Source organism: Hordeum vulgare, chromosome 2H, assembly GCF_904849725.1.
Source record: "Hordeum vulgare subsp. vulgare chromosome 2H, MorexV3_pseudomolecules_assembly, whole genome shotgun sequence".
Classification (NCBI taxonomy): Eukaryota; Viridiplantae; Streptophyta; class Magnoliopsida; order Poales; family Poaceae; genus Hordeum; species Hordeum vulgare.
This window is the reverse complement of record NC_058519.1, coordinates 388,607,934-388,635,767: the sequence shown is the minus strand read 5'-3', so window position 1 is coordinate 388,635,767 and position 27,834 is coordinate 388,607,934. Positions and strand designations below refer to the sequence as shown.

The following is a 27,834-nucleotide window of genomic DNA, read 5'->3' as shown; positions in this document are numbered from 1 at the left end:
CTATGCCAAACCCACCATCTTGGAACAACCAACTTTCCTATCAGTGCCACCGAGATTGGGTGGCCAACCTTCTGTTGAGATGATTTCAACTTTCGGAATTTCCAAGTTTGAAGTCGGTCTCACCGAGTTTTGGAAACCAGTCTAGGTCATCGTATCGGTACCACCGGGATTCATATATCAGTCTCACCGAGAATTAAAAAGTTGCCACATTTAGTGCAGCTCGGTACCACCGAGATTCATTTCGGTGTCACCGAGTTGGGCAATAATGTTGTAACGGTTGGATTTTGGAGGATGCCTATATATAACCCTCCACCTACCTCTCACTCGTAGAGGAAGCACTCAAAACACACTTACACTTGCTAGATCCATTTTTCTGAGAGAGAGCCACCTACTCATGTGTTGAGATCAAGAGATTCCATTCCAACCATTCGAACCTTGATTTCTAGCCTCCCCATGTTTCCTTCCACAAGATCAATCTCTCCTACCCCTGCCAAATCTGGGAGAGAGTGATTGAGTGTTTAGGAGACTATCTTTTGAAGCACAAGAGCAAGGAGTTCGTCGTTCTACTACATCTATTACCTTTTGGAGGGTGGTGCCTCCTAGATTGGTTAGGCGTCGCTTTGGAGCCTCCTACTTCGTGTTGTGGAGTTGAACCAAGATGTTTGTAAGGGCGGGGAGATAGCCTACTTCGTGAAGATCTACCATGAGTGAGGCTAGTCATGTGTGGACGGAAGTCGTGGTGGAATAGACAAGGCCGCTTCTTTGTGGACCCCTTGTGGGTGGAGCACTCCATGGACTCTTGTAGTCGTTACCCTCCGTGGGTTGAAGTCTCCACTAACATGGACGTACGATAGTGCCACCTGTCGGAACCATGCCAAAAAATGCGGTGTCAACCTTTGCGTTTGATCTCCCTACCTTACCCTCTACTTTACACTTGGATGTTTTACTTTCCGCTGTTATACTCTTAGATGTGCATGTGTAGGGTGTACTTGACTAGTCTTAATTGCTAAAACTGGCCCATGCTTAAAATTGGGAAACGGCTAAGTTTGTATCTTGTCAAGTAGTCTAATCACCCCCCCCCCCTCTAGATATACTTTCGGTCCTACACATGTCCATCGGACCCCCACCTCAGGAGAAGCTCGCGAGGCAAAACTACCTCATGTTGAAGGCCATTGTGCTGCCCCAAATCAAGGGCGCGCAGATGGGCCACCACGTCGATCAGGAGAGCCAAGTGCCGCCGGATACACTCACCATCATCAAAGATGGCAAGGAGGAGCAGATTGTGAATTTCTCCCACGTCCTATGGTATGCACAATAGCAACAAGTCCAAGGTTTTCTGATGGGTTCTTTGTGTCGCGAGATACTTGCGCCAGTGCTCACCCTTCATACACCAGTAGAGGTATGGGCAACCATCCGTGCCATGTTTGCTACCCAAACCCAAGCTCAATCCATAAACACAAGGATTAAGATCACCAACCTAAAAAGGATACTTGACTATGGTACAATACCTAGCCAATATCAAGGCGCTCTCAGATGAGATCGCATGCACTGGAGTGCCGCTAACAAGCGGCGAGATCGTCTCGCAGGTTCTGGACGACCTCGATCTCAACTACAACTCGGTCATGTCGGCCCTTGCTGCGCGGGTGGAGCGTGTGACTGTCCAAGAACTATATACACAGTTGTTAAGCTTCGACGCACGCCTTAATCTTATTCATGGGATGAACGTGCGACAGTCATCGGCTAGTGCTGCCTCGCGTGGCCGCGGGTCTACTCATGGGCACGATCACCAGGGCAGGAGCCGCGACAACAACGGCATTGGCGCGGCCGTGGCAATGTCTAGGGCGCACTTACAAAAAAACAACGCCTCTGCATGGTCTGGAGGGGGTGGCTACAACAGCAATCACACCGCCTCTGGACACTCTTCCTCCAATCATCGTGTTCAGTGCCACCTCTACAAAAAGGCAGGCCATGAGGTCATGGATTGTTGGCACCATTAAGATGAGGACTATGTTCCCGACGTTCGTCTTGTTGCAGCTGCAATCCAAGAGCAAGGAGGTGATGGTACCATATGCTACGTTGACTCGGGAGCCACCGATCATGTCACCGACAAACTTGAGAAGCTTCCCATGAGGAAACATTACTTCGGCAATGATCAAATTCACACCGCAAACGATGGAGGTATGGATATTTGTGATATTGTCAAGCATCTGTTAATTCCCCTAATCTTAAACGTGATCTAGTTCTAAAAGATGTGCTTAATATTCCACAAGCCAACAAGAATCTTGCATCTATGTCTCGTTTGACTGTCGATAATAATATCTTCTTTGAAACTCATCCTAAGTAAAAAAATCATGAAGGATCGGGCAATGAGGGAGCTCATTCACCATGGTAAATGCATTGGGGGCTTGTATTCCATCACCTCCGGAGCTTTTAGTCGCAAGCGCCATCGTCAAGTTTACTCCAACGTCAAGCCCTCCTTGGCAAGATGGCATCAAAGATTAGGACATCCTTCTTTGGTTATAGTCAAACAAGTAGTGAATAAAGGCAATCTTGCATTATCATCTAGTTCTAGCAATGAGTTTGTGTGTGATGCTTGTCAATGCAAAAACGTCACCAACTTCCCTATCCTAGGTCAAATAGTGTGTCACATGCTCCGTTTAAACTTATTTTTACTCATGTATGGGGTCATGCAAGAGATTCTTTTAACAAAAAAAATATTATGTCAGTTTTGTGGATGACTTTAGAAAATTCACTTGGATATATTTTCATAAGTATAAATGTGAAGTTCTTTCTATCTTTCAATAATTTCAAAAACTTGTTGAGCGTCAATTTGACAGGAAAATTATCGTAGTCCAAAGTGACTCGGGAGGAGAGTTTGAGAAATTTAACTCTTTCTTTCGCAATATTGATATTGTGCATCATGTCTATTTCCCTCATGCTCATGAAAAAAATGGCTCCACCAAGCGTAAAAATCGCCACATTGTTGAAGTAGGCCTATCTCTTCTAGCTCATGCATCAATGCCACTAAAATATTGGGATGAAGCTTTTATTACCGCAACCTATCTTATAAACCGTCTTCCTACCAAAGTCATTCGCAATATCACTCCCTTGGAAAAAATTGTTTCATCATAAACCCGATTACAATTCTCTAAGAATTTTCGAGTGTGATTGTTACACTAGTAGAAAACAGGGCTTTGGTTCGAGCCTGGCCACGGGACCCATGGGGGGCATTAGTCCCGGTTCTTCATGAACCGGGACCCATGGGGGGCATTAGTCCCGGTTCATGACCCCAGGGGGCGGCCGGGGCCTCGTGGGCATTGGTCCCGGTTCGTCTGGACCCATTTGTCCCAGTTCTAGGCACGAACCGGGACCAATGGACCGCGCTCCTGTCCCACATCCATTGGTACCGGTTCGTGCCTTGAACCGGTTTAGAAGGGGGGATTTAGCCCCGGTTTATGCCATGAACTGGGACAAATAATTTGGCTATATATACCCATCGCCGCGGCAGAGCACTCCGTTTTTCTGGCCGGCGAGGGGAGGGCATTTGGGTGCTCTAGCTCACCTCCTATGCACATGAGGTGTTCGATGAAATGCCCTAGCCACACTAGTTAAGCTTTCTCCTCTCGAAGCTCGACCTCGGAGCTCCATTTTTCCCAAGATTTGTCTAGATTTAGCGGTCCGTCACGCCCCGTCCCCATTTTCACCGCTGGGGCACGTCCATGTGTACGTCCGCAATGTCGTGTGCAAGCTCCTCCGCACACAGTGAGGTTAGTCGATTTGGATTTTCGGTTGACATTGGATTTGGGGATTTCTCATCTAGGGTTTCGCGGGGTGGACCGTAATATGCGCCTTTCTGGCTCGTAGGTGGATGGCTGCGGGATTGTGCAGTTCCAATCCGAGTTTTCATTCCCAATCCTAGTTTCTACGGCCTTGAGGAGCGCTCGAATCACTGTTGCCTGGGGCATGGGCTAATTCCTGCTCGCCGTGTTTCTTGGGGTGGAGTAAGCACGGGAAGAAGGTTTTTGGGTTATCCACTAGATGCAATTCCTCAAAACATCATTTGGTACTCTGTTTTAATTGATTTATTGCAAAGTTATGAATTTCACCTAGTTATGTGAACTCTGATTTAACAGCTTCCTGATGAGTGTGATTGGGTTGTTTGGATTGACCCCCCCTCCCACTGAGCTAGTGGGGCAAGCTTTTGAGGAGCTCCATGGTGGCCTTGAACGTAGTTGGATCAAAGCTAGTAGGATGGAGAAGAAGGTTATGGATCTGAACAATGAAAACAAGAAAATGCAATTGAAGTTCAAGAAAAGGAATGAGCTCATGGAAACAATGGGTTTTCTCTTTGTTCTTGGCATCAGCATTGTGGCTAGTTTAGTTTCTATTTGGTCTAAGCAAGCCAATTAAGTGGCAGTGTGTGTGTTATGTTTCTGCTAGTGTGTTGTGCCATAGATGTAATTCTATCATTTGTGCACTGTTGTGAACTTGAGCAAATGTAATGTTGTGCCCTAGATGTAATGGATATCATGTGTTGTGTTAAAATTGTCACCACTGCCAACTTGGAACCTTTTCAGAGTTCATTTCAAATACTTTTCAATTTCATGGTCTCATAGCTCAAAATAATCAGTAAATGCATGAAAAATAACAAATGAAGTCAGAAAGGGTTGTAAATTGATGATGTGGCTTTGAATGGTGCATTTTGAACACAGAAAAACTATGGAGTTCAAATAAGTTCAAAAATGAAATCCCTTTGTAACAGACGAGTTTCCGTATGAAACCCTGATACTTCGAAAGAGATTGTCCGTTTTATACACGAAGTGCATCCAGTTTTTGCCGTAACCCTCTCAACTTTCTCGCACATGCTATGTGGGTGAAATGATGATACCATGACAACTTGGAACCTTTTCAGAGTTCATTTAAAATGCTTTTCGATTTCATGGTCTTATAGCTCAAAATAATCAATAAATGCATGAAATTTGAATGGTGCATTTTGAACACAGAAAAACTATGGAGTTCAAATAAGTTCAAAAACTGAAATCCCTTTGTAACAGACGAGTTTCCGTATGAAACCATCATACTTCGAAAGAAATTGTCTGTTTTGTACACGAAGTGCATCCAGTTTTTACCGTAACCCTCTCAACTTTCTCGCACATGCTATGTGCGTGAAATGATGATACCATGCCAACTTGGAACCTTTTCAGAGTTCATTTCAAATGCTTTTCAATTTCATGGTCTTATAGCTCAAAATAATTAGTAAATGCATGAAAAATAACAAATGAAGTCAGACAGGGTTGAAATCATAGCAATCGCACGTGATGGCAAGCCGATTGAACCGTACCAGACAAAGGAAGCATTTGCTAATCAGTGCGGGGTTCTTGTTAGGGACAAGATCCCGATCAGTATCCAGCAATGGTTAAAGCCTAAGAAGAAAGACCCTGAGGTGTCTTATGTCTCCGATATGCAGAAAGAAGATCTTTGGACAACGCTTAAGGCAAATTTCACCCTACCGCCAGAGGAGGATCCGGAGAAGCCAGTTATAGAGCAATTGATCAAGTCTCATGCTCTTAAGAAGATGGCAGAACTATTCAGGAGGTGGAAGAATGAGCTGAAAACGTTTGTCGACAAAGAAACTACACCAGAATTCAGTGGCCGGTTTGAGAAGATCAGAGATCACTGGCCCGCATTTGTGGCCCACAAGACATCGGAAAAGAGTAAGAAGATGTCAATGACAAACAAGGAAAATGCTGCGAAGAAGAAGCATCACCATCGCACGAGGTCAGGTGGCTACCTCAAAGCCCGACCTTTGTGGGACAAGGCTGAGAATGACCTGATTGCTAAAGGGGTCAAACCAGAGACATTGAACTGGCCAGACCGTTCCCGGACTTGGTTCTTCGGGGTTGGAGGAACCTTGGACCCTGTATCAGGGAAGTGCTTTGGACGGAAGAGAAACTGCGAATACCCGTCATGAGGCTTAAGGAGTATATCGAGACAACACAGCAAGGGACGTTCGTTCCAGACAGAGAGAAGGACGAGCTCACAATGGCCCTCGGGAATCCTGAGCACCCTGGACGGACACGAGGCACGCCAAGCTCCATTCCGTGAAGGTTGGGTTTCCGGACGCAGGGGGTTACAAATGCCAGGAGAGGAGGAAGAAAGTGGAGCATAGCCAACTGCACGCGCTGCACGAAAGGGTACAAGGGCTAGAGGAACGAGAAGCAGATCGCAGCAAACGACCTGCCGAAGCTTCCCTTGAAGCTACCCCGCTACCTCAGCGGAGAAGCAGTGTGGCTTCCACTGAGCAGACTCAGCAGCTGGACCCTGTCTTCACGGCTCCTGCTAGCTACCCCGTGGATGCTATCACGGAGTCTCAACATTGCCACCTTATGGCGCGATGGATGACATTGAAAATCAAGGCGGTTGTTGGAGTTGTTTTACCTACTAAACCTAGCACAACCTACCACGGCTGGTCGATTCCAGAAGGATATGCTAGGGTGATGGTGGATCAAATAACGGACGGATTTGAGGACCTTGAGCTTGACCACCCTACGGGTGAAGGGGAGATTCGGGTGGGTTCTTCTCTGAAGACTTCATGCCTATGGCGGAAGGAGCTCATCAACCTTCCGAACTGGACGCCTCCGCCTCCTCCTCCTCCTCCGGCGAGTCAGGGCACTCCGCCTCCTCCTCCGCCTCCTCCTCTGTCGAGTGATTAGGGCACTCAGTCTCCTTCTCCTCCTCCTTCTCCTCCTGCGCCTCCTCCTCCGGCGAGTGATCAGGGCACTCAGTCTCCTTCTCCTCCTCCGCCTCCTCCTCCACCTCCTCCTCCGACGAGTGATCAGGGCACTCAGTCTCCTTCTCCGGCGTGTGGTGGCACTCCGCCTCCTTCTCCGCCTACGCCGGCGCGCCCGAGCAGCCAACCTCCTCCTTCTCCGCCTCATCAACAAGGGCAGAAGAGACCCGCCGCCGCTCCGCCTGCTCCGGCGTGTCGTCCTTCTACTCCACCTCGTAAGAAAGGAAAGACAACCGCATCCGCTCCATCTGCTCTGGCGTCTAGCAGTACAGCCAGAGGCAGGCAATAAAAATATGGTTCTTCTCTGAAGACTCCAGAGAAGTTACCATACGAGAGGAGCCAGGAGGAAAACGCGAAGATCGTGCAAGCCGAAGTGAAAAACTTCTTTGAAGGGGTGAAAGCAAAGAATCATCCACCTCCAGAGGAGAAGATAGATCCGGTAAAAGCGAAGCATACTCTGGCTGCCCTGAAGAAACCACCAAAGTCTCCGACGAAAGGAAACTATGAGCGCATTATTACAAAGTCATTTATCAAAGCGGAGTGGTCGGGAAGTACTGTCAGTGGTCAAAGGTTAGCAGAACGACGAGCTGGGAAAAAAGTTGCCCAGTTCAGCGAACAAGCGAACCAATCGTTCCCCCTGCTCAAGGTGTCTAGCGATATCGTCGCTAATCATCCGGGAATCTTGTTGCCCAGTACCAATCCTGCAGATTACCTGCCCGACGATGCACATTTTGATTTACTAGAGGTGGACAAACACAAATACGTTTACGGGAAGCCTCTCGTCAAAGATGAAAGATCTCTAACAACGATGATTCGAAGATTCCATGATTGGTACATGAAAACCTGCAAAGAGTCTAAGGGGGGTAATATTTTGACGCTGAGAGTTAGAGAGGACCATGACCTCGTTGGACTTGAACTGTTGAATGTTGCATTTGAGGAGTTCTTCCCGTTTTTCAATCTCCTGGCCCTCGATAAATTAATGATCACTTGCTACTACCTGTAAGTAGTACTACTTCTATCATTAAGTCTCTATATATAGGTCAGCTCTTTCATTGCATGTATTTTTAATTATCCTCACTATATTATATGCAGATTGAAGATCATCGAATTGAAGAAAAGACAAATCGGTGATATTGGGTTCATTAACACAAATCTCGTAGATGCATTTATGATTGAATTTCAGGCCAAAGATACCGAGGCCAACCTGCTACAATCGTTTGTATTGAATCAAAACAAAGTTATAATACTCTTCCCTTACGAATTCCAGTGAGTGTTACTGTCTTGTGCATATTCGGTTTCCCTTATTAGTCAAGGTTATAGTAATGTAATTGATGAGTTATGCATGCGTGCGCAGCTTTCACTATATTCTCCTAGAGATTAAGCTTGAGCAGGGACTAGTAATTGTCTTAGACTCGAGACAAAAAGATCCCAACGAGTATGCGGACATGACTGAAATTCTACAGAAGTAAGTTAAATCGATCATTATCGCACCATATCGGTAACTTTGTTCATTTCCTGATATCAAGTAATTGTTTTCTTTGTCTGGCAGGGTTTGGAAAAAATTCACCTCAAAAACTCCGGAACTGCCAAAGAAGCTGCAATTTAGACACCCGAAAGTAAGTACTATAGTAGCATGTTCCACGCATCTCCTAGTGATTCAAGCGCTAGTTTCATCAATACCATTTAGCATGCTTGCTAACTATCAGTTTGATTGACCTCTATTTCTTGTAAAGTGGTTTTTGGCAGGAACCAGGGAATGATTACTGTGGATACTTGATCGTGCAATCTCTGGCGTTAACTAGATGAATGCTTATGACAACAAACCTTCTCCTGCAATGGCACCAGAAGAATGCTGCTAGCACTCCCCGGCAATGAAACTAGAAGAATGTTGTTGATGGCCCACCAGCGCGTGGGTTCGCAGCAGTTTTCGAGGGTAGAGTATTCTACCCAATTTGTTCATAAGCCTCAGGAGGTGAGAGTATACTCTCAAGTATTAGCAGCTGAATTTGTCAGATTCAACCACACCTGAAAGATTAGTATCTGCAAGCACAGTAGTAACAGCAAAGTAATATGATAACAACGGTGTCAGAAACGATCTTTTGACGGCAGACTATTCCTAACGATTGTATCAATGGCGCTTCCGTTGCCGCGTTGACGGAAGTTGTCAATTCCCGTCAACGGTCTGGCGAATCAACAGTGTAGCAGGTAGTAGCAGTGTAACGAGCAATAGCAGTGGCAAGGAACAGCGGTAGTGACAGCAGTAGCAAGTAGCAACAGTAGCAAGCGACAGTAATAGCAACAGTAGCAGCAGATCAAGACAAGTAAAAGCAGTAGCAACGGTAGCAGCAGCAGAGCAAGACAAGTAACAGCAGTAGCAACAGTAGTAGCAGCAGCAGCAGAGCAAGACAAGTAACAACAGTAGCAACAGTAGGACAAACTCGTAGGCAATGGGTCGGTGATTTGTTTGGATGATATTCATCATGCAACAGCTATAACACGGAGAGATATGTGGCCAGCTCCCGTTCGTCAATGTGATGTAGGCATGCATTCCGTGTGTCGTCATATGTGCTTAGGGAAAAGAACTTGCATGACATCTATTGTCCATCCCTCCCGTGGCAGCGGGGTTCAAAAGGAAACTACGGGATATTAAGGTTCTCCTTTTAATAAAGAACTGGACCAACGCATTAGCACTTGGTGAACACATGAACTCCTCAAACTATGGTCATCACCGGGAGTGGTTCCGGTTATTGTCACTCCGGGGTTGCCGGATCATAACACATAGTAGGTAACTACAACTTGCAAGATCGGATCTAACACACACATATATTGGTGACAACATAATAATTTCAGATCTGAAATCATGGCACTCGGGCCCTAGTGACAAGCATTAAGCATGGCAAAGTAGTAGCAACATCAAATCTCGGAACATAGTGGATACTAGGGATCAATCCCCATCAAAACTAACTCGACTACATGATAGATCTCATCCTACTCATCACGGCCGAGCGAGCCTACAAATAGATTATTTACGAACGACGAAGAGCTTCATGGAATTGGAGAGGGAAGAAGGTTGATGATGACGATGGCGACGATTTCCCCTCTCCGGAGCCCAAGACGGACTCCAGATCTGCCCTCCACATGAAGAACAGGTGGTGGCGGCGCCTTTGTATCGAAAACGCGACGAAAACTTCTCTCTTTATTTTTTCTGGGACGAAAGGCAACTTATAGAGTTGGAATTGGGGGCGGCAGGTGCTAGTGGGCCCCACAAGCCTGCCCACCGCCACCAGGGGGTGGTGGCGGAGCAGGGGCTTGTGGCCCACTGGCCCACCCCCTCAGGTGGAAATTGGCGCAGATATTTTTGATATTTTCCAAAACTGCTCCCCGTAAATTTTCAGGACGTTTGGAGAACTTCGATTTCTGCACAAAAATAACACCAAGGCAATTCTGCTGAAAACAGCGTCAGTCCAGGTTAGTTCCATTCAAATCATGCAAATTAGAGTCCAAAACAAGGGCAAAAGAGTTTGGAAAAGTAGATACGTTGGAGACGTATCAATACTACATTTGCGAGTCCATCCGCCACACGACGTGTGAGCGGGGCTACTGTGACAAGCAATATGACGTGCGTAAATAATAATAATCACAATTTTATTTTATTACCATTATTTGTGTTCTGTTTCATTTATTCATATATATGTATTGACCCCCTTCTTCAAATTAGATATTTCGGATGCGGAATGAACTCCTACCAGCAGATCGTATGTGAGGAATTCAAGAGGAATTGGCGGCATTCTTTCTTGACCACGTGATCGCTAAAGACGGAGAATACCATGTGAACCCTAATCAGTTGAATTTTAATTAGGAGATTATATTGTAAGAGATGATTATATTGTATATATGTAGCCAGTAGCGTCGGATGGATATACGAGAACTTGTTGTTCGACCAATCTCTCAGAGAAGGAGAGGTGGTCGATAGCACTTCTCTCTGTATGCATATGTTCATGACGATCTTCTGTTTCCTTCATTTGCTTACTAGCTAGCGTGTCTAGTCCTCTCTATACGTATAGTATGTAGTGTCGACCAAGCACGGAGATAAGAGAAGACACTTCTCTCTATTCATTAGCTAGCTAACACAATATATGAAACACCTAAATTAACCCCCCCAAAACCCCCTACCCCCCCCCCCTTTCAAAAAAAACAAAAAACCCAGCACCTGAAATGCTGACGCGTGGATGCCTATTGGTCCTGGTTGGGGCCACCAACCGGGACCAAAGGGCCTCCTGCCTGGGCTCGCCGCACCGGCCACGTGGATGCCCATCTGTCCCGGTTCGTATAAGAACCGGGACTAAAGGCCAAGGGCATTAGTAACGAACTTTTTGTCCCGGTTCCGAAACCGGGACAGAAGGCCCTTACGAACCGGGACAAAAGGCCCTTTTTCTACTAGTGTTACCCTAACCTTCGTTCATATAATCCTCACAAACTCGAGTTTCGTTCCACTTAATGTGTGTTTCTCGGCTATAGTAATCTTCACAAAGGGTACAAGTGTCTTAAAATTTCCATCTGACGCATATATATTTTTCGAGATGTTGTTTTTGATGAAACTGTGTTTCCCTTTGCCAAAGTTCATCCAAATGTTCGCGCTTTACTTCGTGCAGAAATTACACTTGTTCCTGATTATATGCCTAGCGCAGATCACAAGGGCGAGTTAAATAGTGTTGATCATATGACTAGTTCCAAAGAAAATTTTAATTTTGATGCTAAGTGTGCAGTTTCTGGATGTTGTTTTATGCAAAGGAGTGCAGCCAAAACGGGTGCTGGATCCCACGCTGATTCGGGTGACAACAACGACAGCCTTGACGCGTGATCCAAGGTAGACCCAGGAGGATCCGAGTGTGATGCATGCGTCAGACGCGACAGTGGCCGACGGCTCCAATAGTCCGGGGCCCGCCAGCCCAGCCAGCGGAAACCCGCACCAATCACAAGCTAAGCCACGGGCCAACCGAGCCGCCAGTGTGAGGCCAAGTGGGAAAAACTTCAAAACAAACCTTGAAATTATAGATGAAAGCTAAATCAAACCCTAAACTTTGAATCCCTGAAATTGACCCTCCGAACTTGTAATCCCGGTCTATTTTGAACCCTACGACCGTTTGGCACACCGGGATTCTGGCAATACCACAATCCCGACCGGCATAACTGCTAGGCTGCTACTCTCACGGACAGAATTTGGACCGGCCCACTAATAACAAGAATTTATGAAGCTTAAAAGAAGTTCACGCATTTTTAAATTTGTTCAGAAGTTATAAATATTTATGTTTTCTATTTTTGTCACAAATTCTATGTCTTTTTTGTTTCAAAAAAATGTTTGGATTATTTTTAATTCTATTCCTATTTATTAAAAAAATCACAATTTCAGAAAAATCACATTTGGCAAAAAACATTCAGAACTCCAACAGTTTTTCACATGCTATGAAAAACATTTAGAACTCCAACAGTTTTTCACATGCTATGAATATAGTTTTTCAGTATTTTGAATTCGCACAATAGGTATTTTTAAGTCGCGCATACGATTAATAAAGACTGAAATATATAAAATGTATAAGGGCCCATACCACAAATGTGCGGGCCCCTCCAAACAAATATTTATACAATATATAATAGTTCTCAGAAAAAATACAATGTATAATAACACTCGTTGGATTCGAAAAAAAGCTTTCTTACATTCAAGAAAATGTAAAATGTCAAGAATCTTCACGAGTTTCAATAAACGTGTTTGTGTCACATTTTTAAATAATGTTTTTGCAATTTCATAAATTATTTGTGTTTTGAAAAACAATGAAGCAACAAACTTCGAATTTATTTTTTGGGCAAACAAATATTGAAATTATGAAAAATTTCGTAATTTTTTTGGGCATGTTAAAATCCATAGATGGAAGATTCGACCGGCCGGCCTCGCCACTACGCATGCTTCGACTCGCCACACGGATATATTTCTCACGACAGAAAGCCACTACAGTACAACAACGTGCAATTAAATGTGCAGTAGTCTCTTCGATGCAAGTAGGCAGCAGTGTGACAAAATTCCTCGGCTGCACGTAAGTGTATACGGACGAGAAAACAAAGAAAACAGTAAAGAAAAAGGGAAAAAAATAACCAGAGGAGAGCGAGCGAGCGAGAGACTGCGTTAATGGGTCAGCCCAATTCATCCTAATGACCAGCCAGCCCTTGTCACCTCAGCGAATACCAGCTAAATACCTATAGGGTTTAAATAGACCGGGATTAGAAAGTTCAGTGTACTGATTTTCGGGATTGTAAGTTTAGGGTTCGATTTAGCTTTCGTCTATAAGTTCAAGGTTTGTTTTAAACTTTTTCCGGCCAAGTGCAGGCGTCACGTCCCGCACGACCGAGGGATCGTCCGCTGACAACAACGCACGACGTTCTCCTGGTGGCTCGGCGATCACGAGGCGGATCACAAATGCGTTGGATCACGAGCTCGGTGATGCACATGATACGACGGGGTCTTCTACGGCAACAAATCTTGTAAATCCTGTGGTAGAACCACCCACACGAGTATCTTCTGTGGCAACTCAGGCCCTGTTCGGATTACCTCTACTCTACAACTCCACTCCGGGAGGAGGTAGAGTTACAGTGGAAAAGCGCAGAGCACTTGTTTCCTAGCTCCGGAGCTCCTGGGATTTCACGGAGCGGACGGAATCCGAACAGGGTCTCAGGTTCGTGTGTCAGCTCCTGCGCAAGAAATTCCATGTCTCCATACTAATCTAAATTTGGTATTCTCAAAGCAAAAGAGTACACAGATGGCACTATAAGCATGATAAGGTTACGTGTTTTTCTTACTAATATGGGTGAACCAACACATTTTCATTATGCACTTGCTAGTAGAGATTGGAAAGAAGCCATGGATAATGAATATGAGGCACTCATAAAAAATAAAACATGGCATTTGGTACCACCAGAAAAGGGCAAAAATGTCATAGATTGCAAATGGATATATAAGATTAAAAGAAAATCTGATGGAAGCATAGACAGGTATAAGGCCAGATTAGTTGCAAAAGATTTTAAACAGAGGTTTGGTAGTGATTATGAAGATACCTTTAGTCCAGTTGTTAAACCATCTACTATTCAACTTGTACTGTCTATTACTCTTTCCAGAGGGTGTAATCTAAGGCAACTAGATATTCAGAACGCGTTTCTTCATAGTGTTCTCGAAGAAGAGGTTTTTATACGGCAGCCACCAGGTTATGAGAATGTAAGCACCCCTAATTATATTTGCAAGTTAGACAAAGCTTTGCATGGACTGAAACAGACCTCAAGAGCCTGATACTCAAGGTTGAGCACACAGTTACAACAACTTGGGTTTACACCATCAAAAGTTGATACCCCATTGTTCCTCTACAATAAAGGCAATGTCACTATATTCGTTCTTGTATATGTTGATGAAATAATTGTTGCTAGTTCAAGTCCAGATGCCACTACTTGTTTGCTCAACGATTTGAAGATGGAATTTTCTCTTAATGATTTGGAAGATCTACATTACTTCCTTGGTATAGAGGTTAAATAGGTGAGAGATGGTATACTTCTATCACAGGAAAAATATGTCAATGACATTCTCACAAGAGTAGGATTGGAAAATTGCAAGCCTATAAGTACACCAATCTCAACCTCAGAAAAACTCACCATTAATAGTGGAGAAGTTCTTGGTCCTGAAGATGCAACCAATTATAGAAGTGTTGTAGGTGCATTACAATACTTGACTCTTACACATCCTGATATTTCTTACTCTATGAATAAAGTGTGTTAGTATCTACATGCACCCACCACTATTCACTGGACAACAGTTAAAAAGGATTGTGGGGTATCTCAGAGTTTTAGGAGAGCTTGGACTAAAAATTGTCAAGTCTCCTTCTATGCTTGTATCTGCCTACTCTAATGCAGACTAGGCAGGGTGTGCTGATGGAAGAAGACCCACAGGTGGATTTGTTGTATTCCTCAAAACAAATCTTATATCTTGGAGTGCGAGAAAACAGGCTACAGTCTCAAGGTCTAGCACTGATGTTGAGTATAAATCTCTAGCAAATGCTACACTTGAAGTGATGTGGATTCAAACATTACTTTATGGGCTTGGAGTTAAAACTCCATGGTATGCTAGATTATGATGTGATAATCTTGGTGCAACCTATCTTTCAGCTAATCCTATTTTCCATGCACACACAAAGCATATAGAAGTTGATTTTCATTTTGTCAAAGAAAGAGTAACACGCAAGTTACTTGACATAAGCTTAATTCCTAGTGGTGATCAACTGGATGATGGCTTTACAAAACCACTTACTATGACAAGGTTCGAGGAGTTCAAGAAGAATCTCAAGCATGGAGTTTCTTAGGTTTATTTTGAGCGGGGGTGTTAGAAAACATTGTAATGAGATAGGAGTAGTGGTTTAAACTTAGTCTCTTGTTCTATCTATTCTTCTATTTATCTACCTCTTTCCAACCTTCTCTATAATCTCTCGATCAAACTCTCGATCGGTCTTCTTGTAAACCAAGACGTACTTTGTATAAATGCAACCGCGTCCCGAGAAAAGGGTTTAAAGCTTCTCAAATACTTTTACACATTTCATGTATACCCTCGATGCCGGGGGCGATGCATTGCAACTCACATCGAAGGAGTCTCACTGAAAGCGCGATTCGCAAGACGACCAACACAAAATTAGGAGGACCCAAAACCCCACACGTTGGGAGGAACCATAACAGGGAGTGCGGCGGCTATGGTCTACCCTAGGTCAGTCCAACGACCCCTAGAGCCTCAGCATTCGCAGCTCTCCAACACGAAGAACGAGGAATCAAAACTAAGCGAGAGACAAAACGTAAATGGAAAAGTAATAGATGGGTTTTCCGATTGTGTGTTGTTCAATCGGTTGTCACCTCTAACATATATATGAGGCGGCTAGACTTACCATACAAAATAAGGACTCATAGTTCGGTCCAAAACATCCAAAAACCTAACCTAACTCGGACAGGAATATTTTGAGATTTTTCGAATCAATTCGGAGCCTCCAAGTTGTTTGGTTCGGTCTCACAGAGTAGACATTGCCAACTTACTGTAATCTTCTTTATCTCACTCAAAATTTTCGAGTGGTTTCACACAGTCTTACCGAGTGCATCGGGTGCCTCATGATAATTGTTCGAGCATCAGCTCGGTCTCACCCAGTCAAATCAACTCGGTCGGTCCAAAATAATTCTATAACTTATGGCCCTTATCTTATTTTGATTGTATAGGTTCCATATTACCTCAAATTAAGACGATTTTTAAATCAGAAACAACAATTTGGATGAGACAAAAAAATTTCATGTTCAATCCTTTTTCATTTGAGGTCATATTAATTGACTTTTGGTCCATGCAAAAATCTGGTGTCAACACATGTGTCCCTCTTTTTTGACAAAGCTAGCATGCCAAAAAATAATATGTGTCATGTTTGTTCTAAGGACTATGTCAACACCCCATTGGCCATGTGTATGCGGTTAGGGCGATAATTATATATCGGTCGTGACTTTGCTTAGGGTGATAGTTATATATCGGACATGTCTATGCTTAGGGTGATAATCATGTATCGGTCATTGCCTATCTAGGATTCTTGCCACACACTTGGTTGGTACTTCTTCAAATATTTACCATTGAGATCTCGAGGCAATATTGTCCCTTGTATGAATTCCATCAAATATGAGCTTCCCAACTTGGAAGCCACTTCCCAAATTTCCTGTCCTTTGAACCAATTGGCAGAATAACCTTCCACACGAGGTCACCAACTTGGAAATTCTTCAAGTTGACCTTCTTACTGTAAGCTCTTGCCACCTTCAACTTATCTCTCGCGATGGCATTCGAAGCACCCAAACATTTATCGGCAACTTCATCAATATTGTCCATCATCAAGTTATAAAAGTCTAGCATCGATAAATCATTTTGTAGGCTATTCTCAAAGCATTCAAATTTACTTCCACTGGTAAAACGGCTTCTTAACCATATACGAGCTCATATGGAGTCACCTTTGTAGCACAATGCCTTGAGATTCTATGTGCCCAGAAAGCTTCAAACAATAGTTCATGGCATCTCCTTGGATTATCCTCAATCTTCTTATTGATTATCTTGATGAATATTTTATTGCTAGAATTAGCTTGTCCATTGGCTTGGGCATAATTTGGACATGAATTTAGCAACTTTATCTTATATGATTTGACAAATTCTCTAACTTTATGTGACATGAAAGATGAACCTTGATCTGTAGTTAATGTTTGAGGAATGTTAAATCTATGAATAATGTGCTCAGTTATGAATTGAATTATCTCTGTTGCGTCATATTTTTATAGGTATTACTTCGGACCACTTAGTGAAATAAGAAGTTGCCACCAACACAAATCGATGCCCCTTGAAGTAAGAAGGATAAATTCCCTAACCTCTAAAGGGTCATGCTTTGATAATAGGATGTAACATAGCAATTTCATCCAATTGAACATCACCAAACTTTTGACAAGATTCACATCCTTTGTAATACCTGAAGCAATCATTAATCATCGTCGGCCAATAAAACCTAGTGTGTCGCAATAACCATTTTATCTTGGGAGCCGACTGATGAGTGCCACAAATTCCTTCATGGACCTCTCCCATACCAATTCTCGCTTGATCCTTGTCCAAGCACTTTAAAAGAACATCATAAACCATTCGACGATAAAGATCTTCACCTCTCATCGTGTATTTGAAATCCATATGTTGAATGGTCCTACGCACCCTTTTGCTAGGATCACACAAAAATCAATGATGGGTTTCCTTTAGTCTTGATCTTCTCCCGCATTAAATTATTCGTTAGTGCCCGATGGACTGCGGTTCGGCCTTCCCTACATTGGCAAGACTAGACATACGCCTTTGAGAAATATGAAACATGCCATGATCGACATGGTAGTCAAGTACTTGTTTTGCCAGCTCCTTTTCTCTACAATTGTCATGTCTAGATATATGAGCAATGCTAAAATGATCCAAAGTAGAAATTATATCTAGACATTTATCAAGATAAACATTTAGTTTGGATATATGTTGCACTCCTAATAACGAAGCACCAAAAGCCTCAATATGTGTAGTACCTATGGAAAGCAAGATCTATAAGCCGAATAACAATGCTTCATATTCAGCTTGATTACTTGTGCGAAATATTCTAAGCGGCATGAGGCTTCAAAAACAACATCCGGAGGAGATATATAAACAATGCCAACACCTTGTCCATTGCTACAAACCAAACAATCAAAATATAATCTTCATGGTACTAACGAGACAAGGTTTATATCAATATCATAGTTTTCATCAATCCGATGTTCAACAATAAAATTAGCAACAATTTGGCCTTTCATGGATTTCATAGATTCATAAGCCAAATCATATTCAATTAAAGCATAAGCTCACTTGCCAATTCTACCACTAAGAATTGGCCTATGCAACATGTATTTGATGACATCGGTCTGACAAGCTATTATGCAAGTACTAGGCACTAGATGACGTCTCAACTTCGTGCAAGCATATTATAAGCATAGACATATTTTTTCAATAAATGTATACCTCGTCTCGGCGTCCAATATGCTTCGGCTCAAATAAGTAATAGCATGTTCTTTTCCTTTAGTCTCTTGAGTCAAAACAACACCAATAACACCTTCCTCCGTCACAAAAAAAATCCTAAAGGGCTCTCTATGTATGGTAGCTTTCAGCACCGGAGGAGTGCAGTGGTAAATTTTTATTATAGCGAACCCTTTTTATTGTTTTGCCCCCCCCAAATGCATGTCATAGTTTGTGAAATTGGGTTCAAAATTCTATTTGCGTTCTTTAGGCCTCATTTGCCTTCATATTCTTAGGTGTGATCCAAGAAAAATAATGGCAAGAAAATTAATAAAATAAAATAAAAACTGATAAAATGAGTTTATCGTGTGTTAAACTCGGCAAACTCTTATGTGCTTGTCAAATGTAACAGTCGACAAAGTCATGCTTTTAGGAGGGATGAAGGTTTTAAATGAAACGTGGAGACCTCCTAGTAAACACCCATGTGCATCAACTATGGGTGCCTTCACATATGCTAAGCCAAATTGGTCGGGCTACTTTCCTCGGGTGCCGTTTTTTCCTCTCTTCGGGTTTTTAGTCATTTTTTAACCAAAAACAAATATTGTTTTTAGGAGATAGGTATTTGAAAAATCTATTAGAAATGGAAAAGTATGTTTTAGAATATTTTTCAGTATGTATTTGATTATAAAGGCATTTTATCATGAAAATATGTTCAGCTTGCATTTCAAAATGTTCATCGCGTATACAAAAATTGTTCAACGTATAAAACAAAAATGTTTGTGCCATGTTATAAAGCAAATGTTCATCATGTACTAAAACTTTTTAGTGTGTATTCTATTTGAATAATGTCAAAACATATTGGAAAAAATAACCATATATTGAGAACCTTATATAAATAAATTGTGAAAAAATTTAAAAAATTTAAATCCAAGATCACAAAATGTAAAAACTAAAAACAAAACAAAACCAATACAACCATTAGGTAGGATTGATCGGGAATGCATGCAGAATGGCAGCTCCCCTGGAAAACCCTATTCGCCCCTCGCTGCGACGAATCGTTGGTGCTTCGCGCAGGGGAGAGCGGGCCGGCCCAGTTCCAGAATATGACACCGGTTTTGGGAAGATGTTTCAGCCGGTTTTTTCCGGTTTTGGAAAACTTCTAGAAGGTTTCTTGAACCGGATTTTTTTAGTTTTTTCATTTATTCCTTTTTGTTTCTTTTTCTTCTGTTTCTGTTTTAAAAAGTGTTTAAATACGAAAAACGTTTTGCTTTTAGAAAAAGTGTTCTGGATTTGCAAACAAGTTCTGTATTTTCAAAAACTCTTATGGATTTTAAAAAATGTACGGGTTTTTCATAAATTTTTCTTCAAATTCCTAAAATTTTATTGATTTTAAATAAAATGTTCTGCGATTTCAAAAAATGCTTTCGATGTAAACAAAATATTCAGGATTTCCAAAAATTGTTCTTTAAATTCGAAAAATGTTTTTTCTTCTAAAAAATGTTTTAAATTTTAAATAATTGCCGTTCTTCAAAAACATTTATAACGTCAAAAATTGTTTAGATTTTCCAAAAATGTTCATGATTTACATAAAAATGTTCTAGGTTTACAAAAAACAAATCTTCGAATACAGAAAATGTTTGAAAATTGCCAACGATTTGAAAATGTCTTCAAATATTTAAAACAATATTCGTGCGTCCAAATTTGGTTAGAATTTGTCGGTTTTAAATTTTGATCTGAAGATTTAATAATGTTCGTGCTTTACAAATTTATTCATGCTTTTAAATTATTTCTCCATTTTAAAAATTGTTCAAAATTGTTCGCGCTTCCAAATTTGCTCGGGGTTTTTCAAAATTGTTCTCCATTTATAAATTTTGTTCTCAAGATTCAAAAAATATTCGGGCTTGAAAAAATTGTTCATGCTTCCAAATTTGTTCAGGCTTTTCCAAAATTGTTCTTGGTTTCAAAATTTGTTCTCAAAATTCCGAAAATGTTTATTTTTTGAAAAACAATTGCGCTTCCAAATTTGTTCAAGGTTTTTCAAAATTGTTCTCCTTTTTGAGAAAAATTCTTAAGATTCAAAAAATGTTCGTGTTTTAAAAAATCGTTCACGCTTCCAAATTTCTTCACGATTTTTCAAAATGTTCTCAGTTTCAAAGTTTGTCCTCAAAATTCAAAAAATGTTCGTACTTCCAAATTTGTTTGCGGTTTTTCAAAATTTTGTTCTCAATATTCAAAAAATGGTCGTGCTTTAAAAAAATGTCCGCGCTTCTAAATTTGTTCACGATTTAAAAACAAAATCTGCAATTTTGAAAAATGTTTTTGCTTCAAATACAAAAAGAAAAGGAAAAAGGAAAAAAACGAACCAAAAAAGAAAATAAATAGAAAAGGAAAGGAGTAACAGAAAACAAGACTGGGCTGCCCAGTCGGCCCTCCTGCCCTGCGCGTCGCAAGGAGTCCCTGCCGCAATTTGCGGCAGGTAGGAGCTCCCAGCTCGGGAAACCCTATTTAGCGCGCCAAGCGCATGTTAAAGAACAAAATTTTCTAACCGGCGCCTGCAGTGCTTGGCATTGGCCGACCCGTTTAGAGATCGGATCAGTATTTTAGCCCGTAAACTTTTTTCCAAATCGATGAACTTTTTTGAAAATTGGTGAACTTTTTTGAAAATCAATAATTAATTTTTTGAAAACGATGAACTTTTTGAAAAGTTGGTGAACATAATTTGAAAATTCGTGAACTTTTTTTCAAAATCAGTCAACTGTTTTTAAAAACTTATGAACTTTTTTGAAAATCAATAATTGTTTTCGAATTCTGTGAACGTTTTGAAAATACATAAACATATTTTCAAAATCGGTTAACTTTTTTCGCAAATATTGTTTTTAATTCTAGAAACATTTTTTCAATGTTTAAGGACCAACACATTTACATGGGCCAGCCCGCGAGAAGGAGCTCTGCAGGCGCCAGTTTGCTAGACCAGCGCTTAACGCGCTGTATAGGAGCTCCCTCCCAGCTCCCCTCGCCTGAAGCGCAGCATGAGCAGGCTGCTCAATCATCGTAGAATTTCATGTGTTTTTCCTCTCTGTGTTTTTTTTTCCTTTCGACCGGTTTATTTCTATGTAGTCTGTCTTTGTCCTGTTTAAATGGTTCGGATCGGATTCGGATGGTCGAATTCTCTTGTTCTCATTCGTTTTCGCTTCATCCATTTTTTTTTTCATTTCTTCTCTTATTATACGAACTCATTTCTTTGTTTTTCACCGGGTTTTTTGTTTTCCCTTTTTCTTTGTTATATGTTCGCTTGTTTATTTCTTTACCTTTTAATTTATTTATTTCTTTTTACAGTTTTCATCATTATGATTATTATTTTTATGTTTCTTCCTTGCTTTTACTGGTTTTTCTTTTCGTTTTTTTTTCGTTGTTTCTTTCTCAGTTTGCAGTGGCTTGTTTTCTTCTTTCTTTCTTTTCATCGCTTTCCCTTTTTGTTTTGATTTGCTGTTCATTTTGGTTTTTCTTGGTTTTCTTTATATCCCTATCTACATTTGCTGTGTGCGTCAAGAACATTTTTCCATCAATGTTTAACATTTTTAAAATACATTGTTATTTTCGTTTTAAAACTTATATTTTCATGCGTAATTCTTTTTCATACACATTGTACTTTTTTTTACACATCAGAAGAAATTTTTATATACATGGTTAATATTTAAAAATAAATAATCACTATTTTAAAAATATTTTATTTGATGCCCACTTTCCAGAAATATTTCACATTTTTATATACATCAAGAACATTTTTATATAACTCCCCTAATAATAAAGCACGCAGCGCTTCTGCCCTACGTCGTCGGCATTTTTGCATAAAAGTCCTTTCGCTTCTGGATATTCAACCCGCAGTCCCTATATAAGTGGATCTGGATAAAAAGACGACGACGAGGCGGCGGTGCCGATCCACCGCCTGCCGTCCGACGCGCTGCACAGCGTGCTGCTGCGGCTGCAGCTGCGGGACGCCGTGGCGTGCCGCCCCGGGTCGCGCCTCTTCTGTGAGGCCCTCACGGCGTCGTTCCTCGCGCTGCTGCCGGCGCTCCGCCACCCGCGCCCGGAGGGTGGGGGATGCCTCCACGCCTTCGACCCCGACCGCCGCTGCTCGCTCCGCCTCCCCTTCACCTCCTTCCTCCCCCACCAAGCCTTCTCCCCCGTCGCCTCCTTCGGCTCCCTCCTCTACCTCTCGATCGAGACCGGCCCACCCCCCGCGCCCCTCCCTTCCTCCTCCCCCTCAACGTCGTCGCCCGCAGCCAGCGCAGCCCAACCGCCCAAGGCGCTCGCCGTTTGCAACCCGCTGGCAGGCACCTACCGCCTGCTGCCCCCGCACGGATCCGCCTGGGCGCGCCATGGCACCGTCCTCGCGGGGCCCGGCGGCGTCGTGCTCGTCCTCACCGAGCTCGCCGCGCTCTCCTACTCCCCGTCTGAGCGATCTGGCAAATGGATGAAGCACCCCCTCTCGCTCCCCTCCAAGCCACGGAGCCCCATCCTGGCCGCCCGCGGCCGCGCCGTCTTCGCGCTCTGCGACGTCGGCACCCCCTAGCGCAGCCAATGGAAGCTCTTCTCCTGCCCGCTCGCCAGGCTCACCGGCGGCTGGGCGCCCGCCAGAAGGGGGCGGTGACGCTAGTCAAGAACCAGGGGAAATGTGGTAAGGAGACAAGGCAATCTGTGAACAATCCATGATCCATCTCAGGATTTCAGTCAGCGCATTGCGCGCCATGTATCTATTTGAGTTCTGAAATTGTGCTGCAAGAAGTTGCTGGGCCTTCTCGACGTTGGCGGCGGTGGAAGGGATAAACCAGATCGTGACGGGCAGGCTAGAGTCGCTGTCGGAGCATGAGCTGATGGACTGCGACAGCACCTTCGACCACGGCCGCGGAGGCGGCCTCATGGACTTCGCCTACGCCTACATCGTGGGGAACCAGGGGATCCACACCGACGGTGACTACCCCTAACTCATGGAGAGGGCAACTGCAAGGAGAAGCAGGTTGGTGGCACAGCAAGCTGATGAAATTCAGTTTGCAAAAGCATCTTGTTGCTCTGGACATTGGACATGAACTGCCTTTGATTGGTTTGATCTCTTGCCATGCGTGGTTAGCCCCACTCCAAGGTCGTCACCATAAGCGGCTACGAGGACGTGTCGGAGAACAGTGAGCTAAGCCTGCTCAAGGCGCTGGCGCACCAGCCCATCAGCGTGGGCATCGCCGCGGGGAGCAGGGACTTCCAGTTCTACAAAGGGGTAAAAGAAATGAACAAGTGTCATCTTATCTACTCCATGATACTATCATAGTATATCAAACTATGCAGAATGATCAAGTGTCATTCACCACCCTGGTAATTGTGTTATCCGCTTGGCTGCAGGGGGTGTTTGAAGGAACGTGTGGCGCTCAGCTAGACCACGCGCTGACGGCCGTCGGATACGGCTCGTCGGACGGCGAGGACTACATCATCATGAAGAACTCGTGGGGCGGGGGTTGTGGCGAGCAAGGCTACTTCAGGATCAAGAGGGGCACCAGGAGGCCCGAGGGCGTCTGTGACATCTACAGGATCGCCTCGTACCCTACCAAGAACAACGGCACGGGCTGGGGTGGGGGGCCTGATTTTGTCAGCGCCATATATAAATGTCTTTGAAACTCGTTCGTTCATGGTTCGTTCCAAGTGCTAGCACGCGGAAGTCGGATAGGATGCAACATCACTTTTCTTTTTCTCGAACACGAAGCGACATCATTCAAACAAGTTGGTGGTGGCCTGTAAAACAACAATTGGCTCCGGTGAGAAGACTCAGTTGTTCTTCGGTGGTACCGTAGTTCAGTTCAGTCGGTGTGCCGCTCTTCTTCTGTTTCCGGCTAACACGTTGAGGAAAGTGGAGTGTGGGCAATGTTGATCGAGTCTGCCAGATTTAGACGTCGATGTATGATAGACACCAATCTCTCGCGATTCGCAGGTCGCGGGGCCGAGTAGGACATAATGTTAGGTAAAGAATAAGAAAGTGAATTTCTCATAGTACTCAACAAAGGTGTTTATTTAATCCCTGATGGTGCTTTCATGTTTTTTTACTTTGTAAAGATTTTTCTTACAACCAGCTCTCAGGAACTGTTCCTTCTTGGGTTAAAGATTCACAATTGTAAGTTCCAAGTCCTGAAACTTTCCTTTTTTGCTCAATCAAATATAGCCCAACTAAGGGCGTGTTTGGTCTAAGTTAGGCCCCTGAGCTTACTTGCTAGGCTTATAGTGTACAGATGAAATAAGCGAGAACCATATTTGATATACTGAAACACTGTTTTGGTGCATTTATCTTACAAGTATTTATAAAATTGTTTAAGATGCCTATGGCTCCTATTGTGAGTGAAGTGAGATATTAATCTTATAGACTAGCTCAAAATTTATGTATAAATTAACTTTTCTTATTTAAGCTATCGCAAAGAAGTCCTGAATATGGTATGAAGTACGATCAATGCCTTCTGATTTTTTGCCTATTGTTCCTTCTACTTAGGAATCTGAATCTGGTGACAAATAATTTCGTGGTTCATAGTTCCGGCAAAAGGTTCGTCCATATTTCAATATCTCCTCAACATCTTAAGTATATTTAGTAGGTTCTCTCGGCTTTCATTTTGGGTTCAAAATGTCACTGTTATGTTTTCAGTCTCTTGCCTAAGGGATGGGGGTGCCTACAGCGTAATACACCATGTTTTCTTGGTTCGCCACATTGTAAGACTACTACCTTTTGAAAATTTAAGCATATGCCTACTTTGAAGAACTATAGACCTGCTATTGCAGCTCTACTAAACTAATACCAGTATTAAATAATTTAATCTTCCCGCGACTTCTTCATTTGTTGTGGACTCTGGTAGTAGGCTGTCCATATCAGGCTCAGATAATTCTGTGTACGAATCTGATGATGCAAGTCTTGGAGCTACATCATTTTATGTTACAGGTGCACAAACATGGGGTGTTAGCAATGTTGGAAGGTTCATGGATGCACCGGATGGCAATTATATAATCTACAGTTCACACGAGTTTCTGAATACATCTGATACATATCTGCTTCGAAATGCAAGGATGTCACCATCATCCTTAAGATACTTTGGTATTGGACTTGAAAATGGAAACTATGCAGTTACACTACAATTTGCAGAATTTGACTTCCCAGATGGTCAGACTTGGAAGAGCAACAGGGAGAAGGGTTTTCGATATATATGTTCAGGTAGGCTCCTGCCCCCCTTATAAGTGATAACCAATACCGTTAGATTATAACCTGCTCAATATTATTTGATTCTTGGTTTTGTTGGCATAGGGTGTGCGTAAAGAACAGAGCTTTGACGTAATTTTGCCTGCACGCAGGAAATCTCACATTGGTGTTAGGAAGCAGTACATTGTTCCTGTCACGAAGAACTTTCTTGAGATTCATCTCTTCTGGGCTGGCAAGGGCACTTGCTGCATTCCTACTCAAGGCTACTACGGGCCTGCGATCTCAGCTTTGAGTGCAACACCAAGTACTTCTCTTGACTTGACATAATGGTTTTAATACCACCACCATATATTCTCGAGATTAACTTGGTAGAAATACATACTAAGTTATGTTGAATGTAATCCTATGTAGCTTGAAATAATAGCAAAGGGAAATACCTAAGAAAATGATGGTCGACCTGTACATGTTTCATTTAGTCCTTGATGTACTCACAACTGTCATAGAAATTCTAATTATTCAACATCAATTACCATGGAATGTGAAAAGATTGAGCCTTAGACATGCAACAATAATATCTAATAGCATTGTTTTGTTGACTATTTAAACCAAAATCATTCGTCAACTTTGATTGGAAATCTTATCCCAATACTTTTGATACTGTACTTCAATTTTGACAACAAAAAGTGTTTCAACTTGCCATGTGGAAAATCAAGGAAGAGCATATCCATGTTTACTTATTAGTTTGTTTTTTGATAATGATATTGGATTTAGAAACTGAAAAATTATATTAAACCAAAATTATTTGAAAACTTTATTTTTATATGGCTGTTTGACTGATTGCAATGTTGTTTTAGTGGTAGTTTTTTCCAACCGTCTAAGCATATTTTTGTACACCCGGTGCAACGCACGGGCCCTTTTACTAGTACATTTAAAATATGGAACTATTCTTTTATAGTTTTTGAAACTTGAATTTTTGATGACTACTTTTTTCATGCACATTGTACATATTTGTACACATTAGAAACATATTTGGATACATATTTAAAAATTTAAAATACACGATTAGAATTTTGATAGATTACGCTACTTTATGTATGTAATTTTTTTTCCATACAGATTGTACATTTTCCATATACACTTTTCCCATACATCCAAAGATTTCTATTAGACATTTAATTTTGTTTTGAATGCCTGATTAAGAAAAAAAATGTGTAAAGCATTTTTTGCAAGATATATTCTCTCTGTTCTAAAATAAGTGCTCTGACTTAATGAGAAGTTAGTGCAAGTTTCTACTTAACCAATGGCACTTATTTTAAGACAGATGGTGTACATATTAAGAAAAAATGAACAGATAAAAAAAAGAGGAAAAAAGCAAGAAAATAAAAACAAAAAATATGAATAGAAAATAGTGAAAAAAGGGAGCTTTTGAGGCTTGTGACCTAACATGCGTTGGGCCGACCCAACCTTCTGCTGGTTTGAGCGAGGCTGTCCTACATCTAGCTCTAAGCGAGAGAGAGAGACGTATAGGAATGTATTAGCTTCTGGACCATGTAAGATTAGGGAAACCATACGTTGTGGTCCTTGTATTGATCATTATACAGGGGTTACAAGGGAGAGTCATTTCCGGACAATATTAGGACACCTATACAAGGACTACACATATACAACTGTATATCTATACAAATACAATACGGTTACATATTCTAACACCCTCCCTCAGTCGTAAATGGGAGTCAACGAATGTTAAGACTGTCCCGAAAATCCAAGAAGAGTGGTGATGGCAATCCTTTGGTGAAAATGTCCGCAAACTGGGAAGAACTTGGAACGTGGAGAACCCGGACCTCGCATGTGGTGACACGGTCTCGTACGAAGTGTAGATCGATCTCCACATGCTTGGTGTGTTGATGGTGAACAGGATTCCGCGTCATGTAAATGGAGCTCGCATTGTCACAGAAAACCACAATGGCACCAGCCACCGGTCGATGGAGTTCCTGAAGAAGTTGTCGTAACAAAAATGTTTCGGCCACCACATTTGCAATCGCCCTGTATTCAGCCTCAGCACTGGAGAAAGAGACCGTGTGTTGCCGCTTAGCAGACCATGACACCAAGTTAGCACCGAGGAAGACACAATATCCAGAGGTAGAACGGCAAGTGGCTGGGCAACCTGCCCAATCAGCGTCAGAATAGGCCGTCAACTTGTTAGAGTTGCTTCGGAACAAGGTG

At 42.4% G+C, this 27,834-nt stretch overlaps 2 pseudogenes; both read left to right on the top strand.

Moving 5' to 3' along the window:
* Positions 1-1,108: 1,108 nt before the first annotated feature.
* LOC123427508 lies at positions 1,109-23,028 on the top strand (annotated as a pseudogene).
* A 2-nt stretch (positions 23,029-23,030) lies between these two features.
* On the top strand, positions 23,031-25,938 carry LOC123427506 (annotated as a pseudogene).
* The last annotated feature ends 1,896 nt before the right edge of the window (positions 25,939-27,834 follow it).